This window comes from Nannospalax galili, unplaced genomic scaffold (genome assembly GCF_000622305.1).
Source record: "Nannospalax galili isolate Female #2095 unplaced genomic scaffold, S.galili_v1.0 scaffold1573, whole genome shotgun sequence".
Classification (NCBI taxonomy): domain Eukaryota; kingdom Metazoa; phylum Chordata; class Mammalia; order Rodentia; family Spalacidae; genus Nannospalax; species Nannospalax galili.
Genome location: NW_008333122.1, coordinates 50,408 through 56,091, shown reverse-complemented (window position 1 = coordinate 56,091; position 5,684 = coordinate 50,408). Strand labels below are relative to the sequence as shown.

Genomic DNA, 5,684 nt, shown 5'->3' with positions numbered 1-5,684 from the left:
AAAGATAGGGGTGGGGAGGGCCTGACCCCATCTCTCAGCACTTACCCTGCTCAGAGGCTCCAGGAGGGCTCCTGCTTTCCCTGACAGCAGGCTCTGTGCCCATACCCTCCTTACCCAATCTCAGGGTGAGGGGCTCAGGCAGCCCCTCATGCTTCACATGGCATGTGTATCTCTGCTCCTTTCCAGAAGAGACCACCACAGCTGCCCACTTCTGGAAGGTTCCATCCCCTGCAGGCCTGGTCTCCACAAGCTCCATATCCTGGGTCAAGTCATCCCCATCCCTCTGCCAGGTCAGGGTGATCTCTGTAGGGTAGAAGTCCAAGGCCCAGCACTTCAAGGTGACATCACCTTCAGGTCTGAGGTCATGGGTCACATGTGCCTTTGGGGGGGGTCTGAAGGGAAGAGTTGGAAAATTCAGGCATTTTCAGTTCTTTCAGGAACTGCTATTGTGACCATCCTGGGAATGGAGAGAACTGGGGTGAGGGATGGATTCAAGCACCAAGTCTAGATTCAGTCATCAGGGATAATCTACTCCTTGGAAAGTTCTAGAATCAGAATGAAACAGGCAAGATCAGAGACTCCAGGACTCCTAAAGGGAGAAAGGAACTGCTGATGCTACTTTGATGGGACTGAGACTCAGCATGACTGGCGCAACAGGTTTTACCACCCACCAAATGGGCTTTGGGTCCTCACTTGGTGGGGCTCAGAGTCTCAGTACCTCCGGAGCTGTCTAAAGACATTGACTGTGGACAGAGAACCTTGTCAGGGTTCACAGTGGGCTGCAGATGGACGGGAACTGCTGGTTGGTTATTTCAGGATCTTCTCTCCTATCCTGAGACTCTGAACTTAGAGAAGGGTGAGCCCTGGAGTCACTCTCTGATGCTGGACCAGGAAACCCAGGAGCATCTTCACCCCCCTCCAGATGTAAGAGAGGAGGAATTCCAGCTGGTCCCATTTTCCTCCCTCCTCAGTGAGCCCCAGTCCGAGGACAGATGGAGGAATTAACCCTAACCTGCTCTCTGCAGAGTCTCCTTCCCTATCTCTAGGTATGTGCGGAGTGGCTCCACACACTCTCCCTTCAAGTAGGATCTCCTTTGCACCGCCACACCAGCTTCCGCTGGGTGTTCTGAGCCGCCCTGTCGCCTGCAGTCCAAGAGCTCAGGTCCTCGTCCGAGGTGAGGTAATCGAGGCTGTCCTAAGCGTGCTGCTCACACCCGCGGAGGAAGCGTCCATCCGGCTCCACGTCACAGCCAGATACACACCGAAAGACGTGAGAGCCTGACCCCGCCCCTGCGATCGGCCCCGCCCACACACACCACCCGCGATCGCCGCTCACCGCCTCGTCCTGGAGCTCAGCCTCTCCTCACCGCCCCGCCCCACTCCGCCCCACCCTCCTGCAACCCCGCCCACAACGGACCCGCCCCGCAAGAAGCCCCGCCCACAGCCCTCCTTTGTAGCCAAACGGTACAGGAAACTGCATCTAGGGTCCCTTTGCAGCTAAGGGTCCCCGCGGGTCCCGCAGCGTCGGGTCGAACCTCGAACCCGGAGACCCGTGACGACTCAGGCCGTCCGTGGGGACGTGGAGGGTCGTGACCTCCGACCCGGGGTCACTCGTCGTCCTGGCTGTGGTTGTAGACCTCCATCGCCTTCTGCAAGTTCACCAGGGAATTCTTTGCAGTGTCCTCGCCGGTCTGCCGTTCCCAATACTCCGGCCCCATCTGCTGCACCCACGCCGCGAGAGGCTCCATCCGAGGACTTTTCCCGCGGCTGTTGAAATGCAGGAATTGAGTGTCGTCTACGAAGCCCACGAAGATGAAGGCAGGCTCCCCCACACCCGGCTGGGACATGGCAGTGGCGAAAAACTTCAAGGAGTGTGAGCCTGGAGACCAAGGGCGATGAGACCCCGGGATAGGGGCGCAGCCTGGAGAGGAGCGAGGGCGCCTGGCTCCGGGTGGAGAAGGAGCGAGGCAAGGGGTGCGGGGCTCCGGGTGCAGAAGGAGCGGGGCAGGGCCGTCCTGGTGGGTCAGCGGGGAGGGTCTGGGTGGGCGAGGGCGGAGGCGCGGCTTCCCGGGCGCTGTGCTCCCGGGGGCAGCGCCCTCGCTCCTCCCCAAAGAGGCCATTTCCCACCAGACCCAGCACCCACCTGCGCAGGTCTGGGTCGGAGCCAGGGCGGTAGTGAGCAGCCGGAGAAGGGCGCAGGGATCTGCGGACCCCATCCTCTGTGTTTGGAAAACCTGGAGAGGTTGAGTCCGAGTTCCTCTCTCTGTTCTTTATAGCATTGTGGGTGTTTGTGGGAGAGAGCACAGTGACTGGGTGGCTTTCTCCAGAATTTGGTCATACAGTTGGAGGGAGGACAAGTTTCCAGGCAGAGGACCTGACAGCTGACCCAGGACTGAGACAGAGAAATGAACTCGGGGTGACAAGGGATCCCCAACCCTTGGCTTCCTCACTTGAGCACCACCTTTGCAGACTAGACCTTAGAGTCCTACCTGAGACCAAGAACTTGCCCAACACCTCATCCTCCTGTACCTAGTGCTCTGTTACAGTGTCTCCCTGAGTCTTGGCCAGGAGCTGTGTCAGGAATATTGAACGTTTTGGTTTCAGGATCACCATACGCCCTTACAAATTAGTGAGGCCCCAAGGGACTTTGTGACTATTACATCTGTACACATTTACCATAATAAAAGCTAAAAGATAGGAGCTGGGAGATTGCTTAGAGATTATGAGCACTTGCTGCTCTTGCAGAAGGCCCAGTGACCAGCACCCACATGGGGCGACTCAAAACCACCTGTAACTCCAGCCCCAGGAGACCTGGCCCCTTCTTCTGGCCTCCATGAGCACTGCATGATCATGGTGCACATACAGACAAGCAGGCACACACACTTACACATAAATGAAAATAAATGAATCATTTTTAAAAACTAAAAGGTAAGCTAATTGTGGTGGCGTTAGCCTGTAATCCCAGCACTTGGGATACTGAGATAGGAAACTTTTTACAGAGTTTGTGGACAGTCTGGACTACACGAGACCATGCCTCCAAAGAAATAGAAAAGTAAACAAAAATATTTTAAACATTTATTTACTTATTTAATGTGCATGAGTGTTAATGCCTGCATGTATGTAGGTGTGTCCGTGTCATGCAATGCCCACGGAGACCTGAAGAAGGCATCAGATCCCATGGAACTGGAGTTACAGAGGGTTGTTAGCTGCCATCTGAGTGATGGAATTTGAGTCTGGGTCCTCTGAAAGAGCAGCCAGTGGTCTTAACCACTGAGCCATCTCTCTGGCCCACAAAAGTTATTTTAAAAGTAAAAGTGTCTTTTTATCCCGTAATTGGTGTTAGATAATACAATAAATAACCCCTATATCAGTTTGGTTCCTCATTCTCAATTTGCGCTATGGTACCAACAGATTAGCTCACTGTCAAAGTACAGTAAATATGGCAGGTGAATTCTAGAAGCATGAAATAATTATGACCTTGTGAATCCCATGCAGGGATCTGAGTGACTTCTGGGGTTCCATAGAGCATGCTTCAAGAACTGCTGTTCTAGGGGGTGGGGGCTGAGTGTCAGACAGACCACCTCTGAACAAGTCCTGGGACCAGTCCTCACCCCTCTGGCTAGGCATCTACCACCCCCTGATAGATGGGGATCCCCTTTGCTCTCCACATGATTGCCTCAGAACTATAGACATGGTTATGAAGGAATGAGAGGCGCTCAGACAGCTCTTCCATAACCCACAGGTATTTCTCTGGTGATGGCTCTTGGAAAGCAGCTGTAGAGAACGGGAATGACTAGCTCTGCCCTAGCTTCCCAGCCATCTCCTTCCTGCTTTCGAAGTGCTGTGTCTTAACCACATGTAAAGAACCAAACACAGCGTGAAGAATATTATGGTAAACAGGGATCCTAATGCAAGACACTGGCTTTGTAGGATGACAGTGGACGCTGCTGCACACAGGCACTGGGGCATGGCTGCTGTGAGAGGGTCCAAACAGTATGAAAACATAAGCCACTGGGTGGCTCTTCAAGGCAAACGGAATGTCCTTGGATGCCCTCAGCAATCCCACCTCATGGCAATATAGGTGAAAGGCTTTCTTGGAATTAGGTAATCTGGGGACCAGGGGTGTGGGCAGTGCTAAGTGCAGGATTTCACAGTGAGTTGGAGTCTTTGAGGCAGAGAGAATGGGCCCTGCAGCAGTGGGGTGGGGGGAGCAGAGTGAGAGAGCAGCAATAAGAATCCATTGATAGCACTGCAGTTTCTCCCATAAAATTTGCCTAACTGTGTCTTTGTGTGGAGGAGCAGCAGGGACTAAACTGCTGCTAAGCATTCGTTGTTGTTGTTTGAGACAGTGTCTCACTATGTAGTCCTAGCTGGCCGGGAACTCCCTTTGTGGACTAGGCTGGCTCCATCTCAGATTTCCACCTGCCTTTGCCTCCCAAGTGCTGGCATTAAAGGTGTGCGCCACCGCGCCTGACTTCAACTCTAAGCGTTCTGAGTTGAGTTGTGCCCTGAGCTTTCTCTTGTCCTAAGTTAGAGCAAGATTTTGCAGTCAGGATCTGGAGGCTTTGTGGCTTCATTCATCAACAGCGTTTGGAAGAGTAAGGGTCTGTGAGGACGCCTGCTTTGTGTGGTTCCAAATAGTGTCGACATACTGTAAAGGCAGAGACTTGGGTAAAGACTGTGGAATCCAAACTATGCTTAAGTACTGGACAAAATACTGAAGGAAATTCACAGTATGATTGAGGTATTCAGTCTGGGTTGATTATCTTCCTGCAAATATATAAATCAGAGACAAATGGCAAATCACGGTGTATGGAAATCTAAAGATGAGCAGCCAGGGAGATGGCTCAGTAGGTAAAGGCAGTTCCCTCCAAGCCTGAAGATGTGGATTTCTTCCCCAGGAACCACATGGTGACAGGGAGAAGTGACTCCACCAGGCTGTCCTCTGAGCTCTACATGTGCACACACACAACAAGCAGACAAACAAATATAAATGAGTTTTACTAGAACGTCGTACAGAGACTGATCACTGTAAACAAGCACTTTGTCATGAGGGAAAACCAGAGAATTTGTGGCACTTAAATCTTGTGCAAATCACTTTCATTCAATGTCTGAATCCTCTTTTCTGTCTTCCTCTACTGACAAGATTGGGGTGACAGGGTGAGGACGTGAAGGCAGGCATTTCTTTGAAATGGGGAATTTATTGCAAGTTCCTTCTGCATCTTCTCAGAGCCCATGTGGGGCTTCTACAGGGAAAGGCCTGTGGGTTCTGTGGCCAGTAACAGCCCACCTCATGTCTGTGATGTCAAAGCTGAATGAGACTTCCTTAAGATATTATTCTTTTCAGAAGGGTTTCCTTTTGTAAAAAACAAACAAACAAACAAACAAAACAAAACAAAAAAACGTTATTTGTCTTTTCTCTGTGTATAATGTGTATGTGTGGGGGTACATATGCCTCAGCTGACATGTGGAGGTCAAAGGACCACTTTCTGGGGTCAGTTTTCTCTTTCCACCCTTATATGGATTCTAAAGGCATCAAATGCAGGTCTCTAGGCTAGTGTGGCAAGTCGATTTACCTGATGAACTGTTTTGCCAGCCCCAGAATGTTTTTAATCCAGGCAATTTCTTTTTTTTAAAATAAATAATTTATTGAGAATTTCATACATGCATATAAGGTGTTTTGA

At 51.3% G+C, this 5,684-nt stretch overlaps 1 pseudogene; it reads right to left on the bottom strand.

Annotated features, from left to right (window-relative positions):
• The window catches only part of LOC103729791, a 9,876-nt pseudogene extending 7,660 nt beyond the window's left edge, over nucleotides 1-2,216 (bottom strand).
• Nucleotides 2,217-5,684: the final 3,468 nt, after the last annotated feature.